At 43.6% G+C, this 15,666-nt stretch overlaps 1 protein-coding gene across 1 annotated transcript in view; it reads right to left on the reverse strand.

Moving 5' to 3' along the window:
- Positions 1-15,666, reverse strand: part of PDE8A (phosphodiesterase 8A) — a 145,982-nt gene that overhangs the window by 87,526 nt on the left and 42,790 nt on the right. The window lies entirely within an intron of this gene.

Raw genomic sequence — 15,666 nt, forward strand, 5'->3', positions numbered from 1 at the left:
CGGGCCATGCCTTCCCTTGGAAGTTACAGGAAGACAGGCGAACTTCTCGTTAGTGCATTCAGAGAAAACACTTGTTTCCTCCCCTAGCCCCATAAAAAATAAGGATTTTTAATTTCCAAGTCCTTTGAGAAAGCAGAAGTAATGCAACGAAAATTGGAAACCTAAGTCATAAATTTAACGACAAGCCAAAGCAAATCTGTTCCACAAACTAGCCCATTTACTACAGGCTAGCAATATTTCATACAGCAAAGCTTCTACTGGTCTTTCGCTCCTCCTGTCATCTGAGGCTGACTTCACTGTGATGGCAGAAGCGGTTCTATTGGTCCAGGCACCACCTGCTACCATTTTCCTGCAGGAGAAATAGTGCCCAATCCCCACGGCTCATATTTCCATCTTGGTTTTGCCAACAGAATTAGCGCGCGTACTTGGCATGCTGGCGCATTTCAATCTTCTTCATTTTCCTGAGGGAGGCACCATAGTGGGGCCCATATTTACTGATGATTCCGCCCCTCCTGGTGCATTCTGTTTAGCCACGTCACAGCGAACTAAGTCAAGCCCGCAGCAGAAGAGATGCACTGCGCAGGCACAACCACTTGTCAATAACTACAGAACATCTGGTGATTAGGAAGTGATATATTTTTAAAAGATTTTATCTATTTATTTGTCAGAGAGAGAGACAGAGGCAGACAGAGGGAGAAGCAGGCTTCCCGCCGAACAGAGATCCCGATGCGGAACTCGATCCCAGGACCCCGGAATCAGTACCCAAGCCGAAGGCAACCACCCAACCGACTGAGCCACCCACGTGTCCCAGAAAGTGAAATTTAAAGCATTTTACATCCTGACAAGCTAGAATGTTACTTACCTATAGGGCTTTAGTAAATTTCAGTTATGCTTCAGGAAACAGGTTCGGGGTTTTGAACTGACTTATGATGAACTACAAAATTTTTCCATTTAAAAGAATAAGTAATGGCTCCTAGTTGAAATTTTCACTTGGACCATGGGATGTTCAGGATCCAATTACTGAGGTTAAGCCAAAAATGCTGTACCTGCATATCCAATGACCCAGAAGTGAGAATTCGGGGTCTATTAAAAAGAGATCTATAAGGGGTTATGTGCAATGATGTTTGTCCAGGGTTATACATAGTAGCAGAGCTGAAGGCAATATGGGTATCTCTAACTGGGACACATTACTACGACGAATCTTTTTTTTTTTTTTTAAGATTTTATTTATTTGTTTATTCATTTACTTACTTACTTACTTACTGGAGCTTGCAAGAGAGACCACAAGCAGGGGGAGGAGGAGAAGCAAGCAGGTTTCCCACTGAGCAGGGAGCCCAACACAGTGCTCAAACCCAGGACCCTGGGATGATGACCTGAGCCAACGTAGACGCTTAACCCACTAAGCCACCCACGTGCTCCAGTAATATGATGAATCTTAAACACAGATGCAAAGTGAAAAAAGATAACTAAGATCTATAATACAATACCACTTACAAAAATTAAAAATGTATAAGCATGTAACAACAATACATATTTTACAACAACACACAAAAGTGAAATAATAAACATTAAGCATACCAGAATGATGAGGATTAGTTGGCAGGGAGGGAAAGGGAGTGGAGAATCAGATGAAGATCACTAAACCACAAAAAAAGAGGAACCTCAGGAGATAGGCAGGGATTTCTTAAACGTAAAAAGAAAAAGACTGAAAATTAGATTTCAAAATTAAGAACTCTGTTCACCAGAAGACCCTAGTAAGGGAATGAAAAGATCAGCCACAGAACGGGAGAAGGTATTTGCAAAACATATGACCGGGAAAGGGCTCATACCCATGACATAAAAATGCCTGAAGAGGAAGAAAAATTAAGGAGACAACCCAACCGAAGGGAGCTCTGCACAGCCAGGTGATACAAATATGCTAAAAACTGAGTGGGATAATTTACCCTCTGAGTCAGAATTCAACTAGGAAAAGCGAGCAGCTTTTCAGTGACTGTTAAATTCCAGCAATTTTATAAGAATGCATGTAAGCAGGGAATTTGAACAGATATTTTAAATTTTATAAAACATATAAACAAATGTCGCTGGCTAAAGTCTCTTCTATTTTAAGAGAGTTATTGAGAGAAGAGGGAAAAAGAAGCATCTGCATCTACAATTTGTGTATCTACAAGGGGGAAATGAGTTACTTACGCAACTACTACACAGTGGAAAGCTTTGTTTCCATAGAGATCATGACACAACTGATTTAGGCCTTAAATTAGAATATTCCGATTTGAATTGAGAAATGATCTTTTTGTCTAAATGAATAGTGTATTCAGTGCGAATAAAAGCTCCGCACATCTGCTGATATCATTTCCTCTTTACTTCAGTAATAATTAATCATGAGAATACATCTACTCAAATCCTAAAAGGAATCCATATACTCCAAAACTTCACAAGTGCCTGAAAATATACAGGGAATGACATATTTCTACAGGATGTACAAAAACACAGACCATAAAGAACCTAAAACACTTCAAAGTATATTTCTGCTCACACTTTTAAGTATCTTTCTACTCACTTCACAACTACGACACTTCACCATTCTCTTGTACTGACTGAACAAGAGCCGTTTCTGTCGACTTCGGTCACGACTAACTGAATTTAACTGATGAACTATATACTATGGGGTGGGAGGAGTGAAGAATGCAGGAAATTAATAATCCAAAGTCACAAAAATATGAGAATGTTTGGTTTCAAAAGGAGTTGCAATGTATGTGATGCATAAACAGAGTACACATAAAATCCTTCAGGGGATCCACGTTGCCCTAGATAAAGCCTGGATTCTGAGTCGGCATTCAAGGCTCCTACAGTGTTTGAAGCTTGAGCTTCCACTGCCGGAAGGACTTAGAACCCCTTGGAGAGCCCACGTCTCTTACTACCGTGCCATGGTCATGTGACTCACTGGGCACAGCACACTCCCGCTTTCTTCCTCTTTTTCCTCTAACTCTTCCTCATCTTTCGAAACTCAAACATGCTATGCCTGTGGCCCCAACCTCTGTCTGGATGAGGGGCCAAACCTATGGTGTTCCCAGGTTATTCTGGGCTTATCTTCATCACAGCGGAATTTCGTTCCCTCACTTCCCTTGCCAGGCTGAGCTTTTACGTTCTATTCACTTTCATAAAACTGGAATCTAAACAAATACAGTGTTTGGTAACTGCTGAATAATTACTGAATAATTGAAAACCCCAACATTTTCTCAGGCTTTGATAATAAGATTTCCTAAAAGAATTATCTAAGAAGAAAGGACTAACGAACCCAGGTGACAGTGTAAAAAAGAAAAATGACTAGGTTTCCTGATTGGCTTCTGTTAGAAATCATTCTGTTCTTTTCTAAATTCACTGAGAAATCTCTCCAGTTGAATGGATATTCTAACTCACTCTCAAAAGCCTCCGCAGAAATGATACAATCTTTAATTTCATTACAATTGAGTATATCCTCAATTAACCAAATATTCAAAACTCTGCTTGAGTAGGTTCTTGCCTTGTTGTTTCTCTGGGCATTTTAGTTCCCCCTCATCGATTGCTATTTTTTACCACATTTTCTTTAGCTATCATAGAAAGTATCTGACCTCTTTTTTGGGGGGGGAAATTGTTTTCCATTTAAATTATAACATATAATGAGAAGTGAAAAACAGTATTGGTTTTGAGCATACATAACTGAGTCTGAAAATAAAACATGAGGCACAAAAAACAGGAAGCAAGACTTCTAGTTCAACCAAAGGCACAATTTTCATATAAAAATGTCAGGCTATAACCATGTGATTTTGTAGAAAAAAACCTGGAAGACCAATAACAAAAGCAAAAAAGTAGAGATTAATAATAAAATTTGGATATCTAAATACATTTAAAATATCTTTACATATTAAGCTAAAGGAAACCTGAATATTGTCATGCTAATTTAAATGTATGAAAATTCTCCTAATAAAGAGTTATTAGAAATAAAGTATCAAACATACATGATAGTGATAAGAAATAAATCTAAAACATGAAATTATAATTTATACCCTGAGAAAATGAAATGAGGGCAGGCCACTTCTGCAAGTGGCTGGTTTCACTTACTACATGTTAATTTCCCCTAAATACTTTCCAGTACACAGCTGGCTGGGGACACACGGACTCCCAGCACACTAAAATCTCCTCCAGAGAAGGACAGAGCAGAGCAGGTCCGCAGGGCTCACTGACTCTACCAAATCATACATGGCCTGAAGACAGACGAGCGGGGGGAAAGAACAAGAAGCCTGAGTATGTGGTTTTGCATTTATGACCTCTTAACTCTGATGAGCTCTACTCACTCTAGGTTAGGGCAATTGCTTGGGCTAACTAAACAGTGGTGGGTCTAAGGGTAGGCCCCCATCAGGAGTCACCACAGAACTTCCCGGCAGAACCCACTCAGAGAGAGAGGTTTATGTGCTTGGGGACATGTGACTCAGAGAAAAAGGTCTTGGTAGTAAACGACAGTGCATGAAATAAATCTGGACAAGGTTTCACCTCCACTGCCCTGCGGTTCACTTAAGATTCTGATATTTGAGAAAGCCAGTGGCTTGCTTCTGTAATTAGTAGGTTGAAGATGCAGGGCTCTTCTTGCAGGGTAACCAAAAAAGTGATGTTTAAGTCTCTTTCCCACTTTAAACCGGTTTAATGAAGTAGTACTCCCTCCAATCTTTAAACTGAGACAAGTCTGGTAAATTTTTTGCCCACTCTTTAACACAGTGCCCCAGAGTTGCATTTTGTTAGTTTCCCGAGGCTGCCATAACAAATGACTGCAACCTAGGTTGTTCAAAACACCCAGAAAGTTATTTTCTCAGTTCAAGAGAGCAGAGGTCCAAAATCAAGGTGGAGGCAGGCCTGGTTCATTCTGGAGGCTCTGAGGGAGAGAGCAGCTGTTTCACACCTCTCCCCTAGCTTCTGGTGGTTTCCAGAAACCCCAGCAGTCCTCGGCTTGTAGCTCCATCACTCCAAATTCTCTGTCCTCACACAGACCTCTCACAAGGACACCAGTCACTGGATCAGGGCCGAGCCTAACCCAGTATGACCTTACCCTAACTGATTCCATCTGCAAAGACTATTTCCAAATAAGGTCACATTCTGAGGTTCTAGGGGACATTAATTTTGGGCACTATTTAACCCGGTACACTCATTAAGTCACACATATGGCCTCAGTTCAATCATTAAAAATGATCAATCCACTTCCTTTATGTAAAGATCAAATTGGGCAAAATTACAGTAATTCTTGGGTGGGGGGGTTGGGGGCGAGACAGAGAGAGAACACAAGGAGGCCTTATAGGGTCCTGGAATGTTCTATTGCTTGATCTGTGTGGTTACATTTACAAAAATTCATCAAGTCGCACACTCAGGATTTCTGTATTAACTTTCCCCCAAAGCGTTTACTTTAAAAAGAAAGCATCTGTGTCCAGTATCCTAACAGCACTTCCGTTCTCATCTGCAGAAGACTTCACTCCACCAGCAGGGGCGTCGCGCCCCGGGAAGGAGGGTGGCTGCCTCTCTCTCCCTCGCTTCCTCCCCCCACCTGCTAGCTGCTGTTTGAGGCAGGGGGCATTGGAAAAGGCCAGAGAGAAGTTCTCACTTGCCTGGTACCATCAGATGATCTCTCACTCTTAGAATCTGCTGGAATTTTAAAGCTTCTTCTCGTTTGAAGCGTATCTGTGGTTTCTTTGGAAATTCTCCTTCTGTGTCCCTCCCACTGCCGCTACTTCCGATGGGCAGTGCCTCTCATCCAGCGGGTTTTTCCCAATCCTCCCTCAACTCCTTCCCCCAGTGTAGATGGCACAGCCTTTAGTGCAGGGGTCCCCTCCGCCTGGGCAGCTAACATCTTAGGCAGGAAACCTTTGAGAATGACCCGACATCCACAGGCTAACCAGATCCCACGTCTGCCCAAAGCCAAGTTGTGCTCATAGCTCCGCACCCCGAGTACTCGGGTGTTGCTGAGTGGGAGGGAAAATTGACATATTCACGTTCAAGCCCACTGTGCTTTCGGGTGAGGTGGCTCTGCCTGCATGACAGGAGTGCTTTGTCCTTGAACGTCAGGGCCCTTCCTAAGGGCCCCGTTCCTAAGACGCGCCTTGAAGCAAGAAAGCATCCTCACCCCGCGCTCAGATGCGTGCCACAAGCAGGAACCTGAGCATGTGTGGCATGAAGGGCCGATGGGAAGCCAGAGGGAGAAAAGGATTGCTGTTCAACAGAGCCATCTGGGTGGCCACCGAGGCAAACCGGGAGGCAGACCACGAAGAAGGCAACAGCTCTTCCTCTCCTCTTTCACGTCCACAGGGCTGACATTCCTGTCGCATGGCACGTGCGCTGTTCAATCCAGCCCCATCAATCAGCTCTACAAACTCTAGTACTAAGTGGCCTCCTAAGCCTGCTTTCGGTGTTGGGAGTTTTCAACCTCGGGGAGTCAAACTGAAGATCTGGGGGGTGGTATTACAGACTGCTAAATGCCATCTACACCAGAATCCTCATGTGCACCACAGTTACACTGTACACACACAGACACAATTTTCATAAAACCACAGATTAAATAATAAGGCTTTGGTTCTGCTGCAAAATCCCAGTGATAGCTTTTTCTTTAAAAATTTTATTTACTGGGGCACCTGGGTGGCTCAGTGGGTTAAAGCCTCTGCCTTCAGCTCAGGTCATGATCCCAGGGTCCTGGGATCGAGGCCCACATTGGGCTCTCTGCTCCACGGGGAGCCTGCTTCCTCCTCTCTCCCTGCCTGCCTTTCTGCCTACTTGTGATCTCTGTCAAATAAATAAATAAAATCTTATAAAAAAATTTTTATTTACCCATTTAGAAAGAGTGAGAGCGCACACATGAGCAGGGGGAGGGGCGGAGGAGGAGGACTCTCCGGCCAACTCTGCACCGCACATGGAGCCCCGCGTGGGGTTTGGTCCCACAACTCCCAAGACAGTGCCTGAAGCTGAACCGAGAGTTAGATGCTCAACCGAGCCACCCAGGCGCCCAGCCCAGTGACAGCTCTTTTTTTTTTTTTTAAGATTTTATTTATTTATTTGACAGACAGGGATCACAAGTAGACAGAGAGGCAGGCAGAGAGAGAGAGAGGGAGAAGCAGGCTCCCCGCCGAGCAGAGAGCCCAATGCGGGGCTCGATCCCAGGACCCCGAGACCATGACCCGAGCGGAAAGCAGAGGCCCAACCCACTGAGCCACCCAGGCGCCCCCCAGTGACAGCTCTTAAGAGATTCACCAAAACCTCCAATATGCTATTCATGTTAAATGACTTTGCAGCTTTTTTTTAGTGTCATTCACTTATTGGTTTGGGACTTTTAATTTCTTCAAAGGAGTGAAGGTAATCACCTTAAACCATACACCTCCCTGGCTGGCTGAACGGAGCCAAATCTGTATGAGATGGAATTCCTGTGTCTTCGACGCTTCTGGAATATGAAGCTTGTGGTGCGGTGCCTCTTCTGTTAAGGGGTCTCTGTATCCGTGGAGTATGTGGCTTGACTTTCTGATGACCAAGCTGCTGGATGCCATCTTGTGACCTCCAATTCCCATTTATATTTATTGATATGACAGATATTGGCCTTAATTCTATCAATTATTTTTGTTTTCTTTTTAAAGACTGTTTTCCTTCGGGTGTGTCTATTTTGATATTTAAGACGGTTTATATTTTTATGTAGTGGTTACGTTTATTAATATTTGTAAACCTTATCTCTTTAGGCATTATCTACTTAAACCCCTATAAGAAAGGATGGAATTACAATATTTTCTTCCCCTGCACTACCCTCCACGACCCTTTGGCCCATTATGTCCTCTTTTCCCATTTAGCGTTGTACTCTTAAATACACCTACGCCTCTATCAGCTTATGTATTAGTTCTAAATGATGCTCTTTGAACCCTAGCTATTAAAGACAAGAGAACATTCTTACTTTACCACCCATCTACTTTCCCTTTCTTCTCTCAGATTTGGCTGGTTAGTTTCCCACTGTCAGGTTATATAACTTCTACATTCTATTATATTGCACTGCTCTTTAAATTTGTTTTAATATCCTACAATTAAACAGATTCTGCGCCTATTCCCAGTTCTTTTGCTGTAGTTTTTCGCTAGTGCTCTTTTGGGGGACTGAAGTTTGTCTTTGACTAGACTCCTCAAGAAGGGTTCATGAGAATAATCTTTTCAACAGCTTACATTAAAATACCTCTTTTTTAAACAATTTTACTGAATATAAAATGCTTGAGTGTTGAGTCGTCAACACTTCTGAAGGAATCTGTCAGTGTTCTCCTGTGTGGACTGATGATAGAAAGCAGCCACAATTTCCCCTCTCACAAGTGAGTTGAGCTTTTGGTCTGGCTGCCCAAATAATTCTTTACATTTGCAGCCTAAAACTTCACATTTCTGGGGCGCCTGGGTGGCTCAGTCGGTTAAGTGGCCAACTCTTGATCTCGGCTCAGGTCATGATCTCAGGGTCCTGGGACCAGTCCCCTGCTCAGGCTCTGTGCTCAGCAGGGAGTCTGCTTGGGATCCTCTCTCTCCCTCTCCTTCTGCCCCCTCCCCTGTAGGCACACACTCTAAAATAAATAAATAGATCTTCTAAAAAATCAACAACCAAAAAAACCCTTCACATTTCTTTCCCCTGCTGTAGACAATTTTTGTCCATTTTGTGTATCTACCATTCCCTCCCTAATTCTATGTAACTAGTTCTATTTCACTCCGCTCACCTGCTCCATTCCAGTTTTCCATACATTGTGTCACAGCACGCTCACCTTGATGGTTTTCTTCTTCTCCTTCACTGTCATTCCTGGACTCGGGTGCCTTTTCCTATTGGTTTCTCAGCTCTTCCTGAGGTCCTGTAGTTCTTTTTCATGCTCTAGTTCTTTATAAAGGTGGACTGACTTTTTCTAATTTGTGAAAGGTTCAGTCATAATTTTCAGCTGTTCTCTGCCAGTGTTTTTCTAGCGAGAGCTGTTCATTATTTTTTTGTTGTTGTTGTTTTCATGTCTCCTTATCATTTTTTTCTGGCAATCATGTTTGTCTAGATCCTAAACTGGCCGGTTCTTTGATCATACATTTTTGAAGGCCATTTTTCCTGGACCAGTTACTTGAAGAAGATTCATCTGGGAGAATGGCCAGAGCCATACTGAAGGGAACAGGAGACAGCTTTCTTCTTATGGCAGGACTATGGTGTCTGTGTGCATACAGAGTGTGGGAAGGTTCTCTAGCTTCTCTCTCCCCGTAACCAAAAGGGCAGGCGGCTGCAGGGGCTTAGCGCCTCTCCTTCCGCCACCACAGATCAGGCTGCTCCCCACACACATCACTTTTATAAGTCCTCACTCAAGCCCCAACCCCTGTACCTTGGAATCACACGGGATCTAGGCCTGCTCCTGCCACCTGCCTGTGTCTACCTTTCCATTGGTTCAAATAAAACATTTCGCTTTTGGAACCCAGGTTGCATTTCTCACCTTGGAAAATGTTATTTGCCACTTGGTTTTTGTTTGTTTGTTTTTCCTTTTCCTCGGATCTACAGATCTAAGTGTCTTCTGTCTACTTCCTCTCATACTCCTGATTCAATCTTCCAAAGACCCTTTCCATTTCTTTTCTGGCTTGGGGGTTTCAGGCATTTCCTAATTTCTTCAAAGACAGAGTCTTCATTTTTGTTTCTTTTTCTCCTGGTTGCCAGGGATAATGCCAGGAGGAGGATAGAGAGAGGATGACTTTAGCATGTTCAACTCTTAAGTTCTACTTTACTTCCTACAGAAAGAAAATGGCTTTATAATTTTTTTGAATGTAAAGTAACACATGGCCTCTAAAATCCAGACAATACAGAAAGGGTGCAGAGGAAAAAGAAAACAAAAATGTATTACCTGAAATCTCATTAGCCTAAAATAATTCCTATTAACACAGGAGCACATACCCTGTTGCATAGAAATCTACCTTTTCCTGTGCCTTTTTTTCCCACTTAAAATTGAGTATTTTCTTAGTAATATAGATCTGAATTATAATTTTTATAGCTATGTGACAGTCACAAGAACTCCCTTTTAACTAAGAGTATCATGAGGCACTGCAATGTTTAAACTTTAAAATAAACAATCCCATAAACCAGAAGTCATGTCCCCTCAAGATCAAATTTTCCACATTTTAGTTTCCTTGTAAATCAGAGAAAATGAGGGGTTTATTCCACAGGCTTTGAGAAGTAAAACAAGCTGTCCTAGGTCTTTAAAAACTAGGTAACTAAGGGTTCTTTTGAAAAGTTACCGTTTCCATGACCTTTGTTCCTTGTATAATTAATACACTGTGTTGTCCTGGTTTCTCATTTACAAGACACAGAAAATCCAAACAACAAAATTATCCAAACCTTATACCAAGGACGAACAATCTCCCTAGGTTATTAAATCAGGAAGACGGTCAAGAGAATTACAGACCGCTCCTCAGACAACCAGAGGTGAGCTTGCACGAGGGTGTCAAACACCGGAATTGTGCAAATTGCCTGCAGTACGTGAGTTTTCATTAAACTGTCTTTCCTAATCCATTTCCTTAATTAATAGAGACTTAGAGTTACACAAACACTGAACCTCAAAGCTGTTTGTAGCTGTGAAGATAGAAAACATTCTGTTCTTTCTCTCGGCAGACCACAGAAACAACTTTTTCAACGAGACATCCCCTACACAAATGCGTAAACCTCCAGATGGCTAAGTACTGGCGTGTGCCCAGAACGGGCTATAAGTGAATGTTACTCGCAAACACATTCCAGCAAGTGTTGGAGTGCAGCCTTTAGGTTTGGATATGACCCCTATAAAACGGGGTAACACGACTCAGTAAGCAGTCGGACGTGAGAACTCCAGCTCAAGAAGGCCGCAGTGATTGATTAATAGTAACCAAGCCGCTACCAACAATAACTGGCTACCAACAATAACTGCGTATAAGGTTTGGGTGTTTCCTGTGTACCAAAGAGTATCTAATCTTATCTAATCAATCCTATAAAGCAGAACTGTTATTATTCACAATTGGGAAACAGGCTCAGCAAGGCTAATCTACTTGTCAGTCACACAACCAGTAAGCGAGGGTGTAGTACCTACACCCCCAAGGCCACGCTTGTGTCTGCACTGCACAGGCTCGCGTGCTACACAGCTATAGACATTCAGGAAAAGGCAAGGTAGTTTTGAGCAGGGAGGGCCCAAAGGCAAGAATCAGGCACGGACGAGGAACACAGAGGCAGAATCTTAGACAGCCACACGGATGGGCTAATTATAACCCCCTCTCGTCCATCTGGCAAGACAGTGTCACAGAAACTGGAAGACGAGGTATGTGAGAGACACAGGCAGAAGTCCAGTCCCAGCTCTGCCCCTCATCATCATGCGGCTCTAGGTTGGACACATCACACTGAGACTCAGTCCAGTCCGCCAGGTAAGAACTGTAATGCGCTACCAGATTCAGGCTTCGGTAACGTCATAGCATCTTGTGCTATTTTATCATTTATAATCTTCTCATATAGATTTCCTTTGCAAAAAAGGTACGAAGTAGCTGTTCAATCAGCAGGTATGGATATGGATATGAAATTGTCACTCATTCTTCCACTTAAATATTTAAGGGACACTTTTGATGCACTAAACCTATACCAAATGCTGAAGTTCTAGAAATAAAAATATGGATCCTACCTCCCAGAGACTAAACATAGAAGGACAGAAAAATACAAACAAATAATTACAACACTTTGTGAATGTTTAACAACAAATGCTTGCACGGAGTGTGAGTACGAAGTGACTGATTAACTCCCCCTGGGGGGGCAGGGGCAGTCACAGAAGTTTTCACAAGAGAGAGAGTGACGCTGCCGAAGTAAGTCTTCAAGGAACTGCAGGGTTGTGCCAGGTAGGAAGGGGGAAAGGGCATTCAGGAACAACCCGTGGCTAAGGGTGACTGAGACGGAAGATTCGTGAGTCGATGAGGCCACAGAGGGACTGGGGGCAGACGGTGAGGGCCGGGCACAAGCACCAGCTGGAAACCTAACAGCAGCCCGCTCAGGGCCAGCTCTGGAAGTGAGTGGCCACGTCCACGTCCACGTCCACGGCAAGAGAGCAGGTGGGCCGGGGCTGGGAGATCCTGCCAGATGGGGAAGGACTCCGTGGAGGCCACGGGGCCAGGTGCCACGAGGAACGGAAGAGGTTCCACAAGAAGACAAAACTCGGGAAGAGTCCATGCAGCCGTCGTCCACTGTCTCTAGGGCATCACACGAGAAAAGAGAGCGGTAATGGTGGCGGGGGCTCCAAGGAGGGGAACCAGACCGGGTGCGAGGAAGGGACAGAGGCTGGGGCTCCGCGGGGAGAGGGCGCCGCAGGCTGCGGTCCCCACAGCGTCTCCCCCTGCCAGCCCCGGGCCTGGGACCTGAGGTGACGGGTCAGCCCAGGAGGGGGCCTCAGGGGGAACATCTTCCTCCCTGTGACCATGCAGCGTGAGACATATGCCGAGGACAGGGCGGCTACCGTGCAGGCGACCGCAGACATGCTGCCCAGAGCTTCTGGATCCCCCGTCCTACGACCTCTGGCCTCTAGACCCGCCGCCTGAGGACAGGAGCTCTTGAGCTGCACGGGGCAGCCCGGGGAAGCTTCAACGAAAGGGCCTGGCTAAGGCTTGGCAGGGACACTGCGAGGCCCAGGCTGGCACGAGAAAAGGTTTCTGTCCCAGGATTTTATAGACTGTTACCATCGGACCTTCTCACGATTTTATTCAGCATCACCAGAACACTTCAAGTGGAGGAAAAAAGAATACATGGAAATAAAATGCTGTGCATCTGGGAGAAGATAAAGGACAGAGGCGAAATGTAACCGATGTTGTAAGTACAGAAAAGAGCCTTTGGTTTAAAAAAAAAAAAAAAAAAAAAAGAAAAGGTCCCCCAAAATTTAAAAAAAACGAAATAAAATTAAAAGTTAAAAAAAAAAAAAAAAAAAAAAAAAAAAAAAAGACCCAAGAGACCAGAATAGCTCTAACGGAGTCTAAAGCAAAGACAATGTGGAAGAAGGGAAAGACAGTAAAAATAGGAAAGGTAAATTTCTGACTATAGCCCACATTAATTTGGTAAAATAACTTTTAATGGATGTTTGGTCATTAAAAAAAAAAAAATCCTGGCTGGAGGGGATCCTACTACCTATGGTTAAAATAAGAAAAGTGACAAAATATGTCAGTTATTATTAACAAAGAATTTCAAGGCTGGGCTGCCTAAATGAAGTGCCAAAATTATATGCTCTCCAGAGACCTCTGCATGGTCTTCTGTTTGATGAGTATTTTTATTCCTTACATCGCTCTTCGGAAAGACTACTGTTGGCTATCACCAGTTCTTTTTGGTAGACTCAAATTTCACTCCGTATTTACAAGTCCTGGAGACATGCACTGAAATAAGCCTCATGCGAAAGAAGATTAAAAATAAGACACAGCACTTAATACTCTCAAGATAACCACGGTTGACTGAAAAGGACGAAACAAATCCCTAAGACGGGGCAGAAGGGAGGGACCCGGCAGGAGATGGGAGCTGAGCTGGGCCTTGAGGAGCAGGCAGGATGGTGCGAGGCAAAAAAGGCTAAGACGAAGTGACAACCCCAACCACCACACAATTAAAAGCAAGCAAGGAAGGAGTTCCTACCCCGTCCAACTGTCAAATACCAGGAACAGATAACACTTGGGGAGGAGTGTAGACTGGTACGTCCGTAAAATACAATTTAGTGGTACGGATATCAAGGCTTTTAAATGTTCACGTTCTTTGATTCAACAGTTCAAGTTACATGCACGTCTCAAAGAAAAATCATGGGAAAAAAATCATGGTATTTTGTATCGTGTGTGTGTGTGTGTATATATATATATATGTTCATACTCAAAAAATTGTGTTAACTTAGGAACAATTTAAGAAAATGGGGAAAAATGATTTAGCTACATGGATGTTCACAACATTTGTAACAGATGTCATCAGCAAATGGTTAATACTATCCCCATGAAACGTAAGAGTATGAAGGGTTTCTGGCAATGAAGTACATTAATTGACATGGAACACATCCACCTAAGTTTCAAAACCAGGTTTCAGAAAAATGTACTGTAAGAGCTCATCATTTGTTGTTTTGTATTGTTTTAAAGATTTTATTTATTTGACAAAGAGAGAGAGAAGGAATACAGACAGGGGGAGTGGGAGAGGGAGAAGCAGGCTTCCCCTCTGAGCAGGGAGCCTGATGTGCGGCTCGATACCAGGACTCTGGGATCATGAACTGACCAAAGGCAGACACTTAACGACTGAGCCACTCAGGCACCCCTGTTTTGTTAATATGGGTATGTCCTCAGAAAAATGACAGGAAGGACAGACAAACTACAACAACAACAACAACAAAATCAGTGATTTTCACTAGGTATAAAACAGCAGAAAATTTTTATTTTAGGTTTGCTTATTTGTACTTTCTAGTTTTCTAGAGTGAACGTGTTTAACTTCCACATTAAGAAGTAACATGGAATTATGTAAATTTTCTAAGATATTCGAGTACAACTTTAGTCTTTTTATGGCACCATTCCACAAAAGCTGTCGTGTGATACAATGTTTTCTATGAGGACAGCAAATCCACTGCTTAGTCATCTCTCCACATTTCTGTGAGGGTGGAAATAAGAGGGAGGAACTAGAGGAGGCAGACTGTTTGAGCAGACCCCAATCTCAGTCTTTCATTTTGGTTTCAATGCTGATGTGGGACACTTCTCCCGAGACTGCTGCACTGCACACACCAACCACCTTCCTCAGAGAAGGCGGCTGGCTTTCTCTCTGCTCTGGCTCATTCTTCAGCCTTCAGATCCTTAAATATTTTCTGATCATCTGCAAAGAGAAGTATGCCCTCTTCATTTCACACTCTTTGCCAGGCCCTGTCCAAATTCCTGGGCCAGAATCCACAAGCATAATAAAATGCCTGTTGTTTAATGCCACTAAGTTTGGGGTGGTTTGAAACAGAGCAGTAACGACTGGAACGACAGTGCCAGGCATGACCTGCACACCTGAGGTCACGACCCGTCAGTGGGCGATCTGACCAACACTGGCTCAGAGGACACTAACTTAGAATGTGAGGCTTGGCATTCAGCCCTGCAAAGTTCTCCGGGAGTCTATGCATACTCAGGTTGTAAAAGGGAATGAAGGAGATAGGCTGGGTAAGATAAGGTAGAGAAGGTAGGGTTTTGGCCCCATATGAAGGAGCCAGCATCAAAAGTCTTGAGATTCATGGGAGCCAAATTCTGAAGCACAGGAAGGTCACACTGTTCTGGTCTGAGTCTCAAGGTGTCCCTAACCTAAAGGAGGTCCCACGTCCCTGCGGTCCCTGCGTAACACCCTGCCAAACAGATACTTAAGGTCCCCGTGCCCCACCAAATGTTTTTGGTCTAAAGGCTATTTACTTTTATCCACTCTCAACACTGTCAAGCCTATCCACAGTTTCAGGTTTTTCTGTTAATGGGTAACCTTCATCTAAATATAAACTCAGATTAATCTGTTAAGGATTAGCAGATTCTTTTTTAAAAAGGGAGGGGCAGGGGGAGTAAGATGCATTTTTGGTGGAAGGAGAGTGTCCTGCAGGCCAGGGCCAGAGAACTTGAATTGGTTAAACAGGCTTTTGGTTTCTTTCTTTAAATGTCACTAGTTAGGTT

Source organism: Mustela nigripes, chromosome 13 (genome assembly GCF_022355385.1).
Source record: "Mustela nigripes isolate SB6536 chromosome 13, MUSNIG.SB6536, whole genome shotgun sequence".
In the NCBI taxonomy this organism is placed as follows: Eukaryota; Metazoa; Chordata; class Mammalia; order Carnivora; family Mustelidae; genus Mustela; species Mustela nigripes.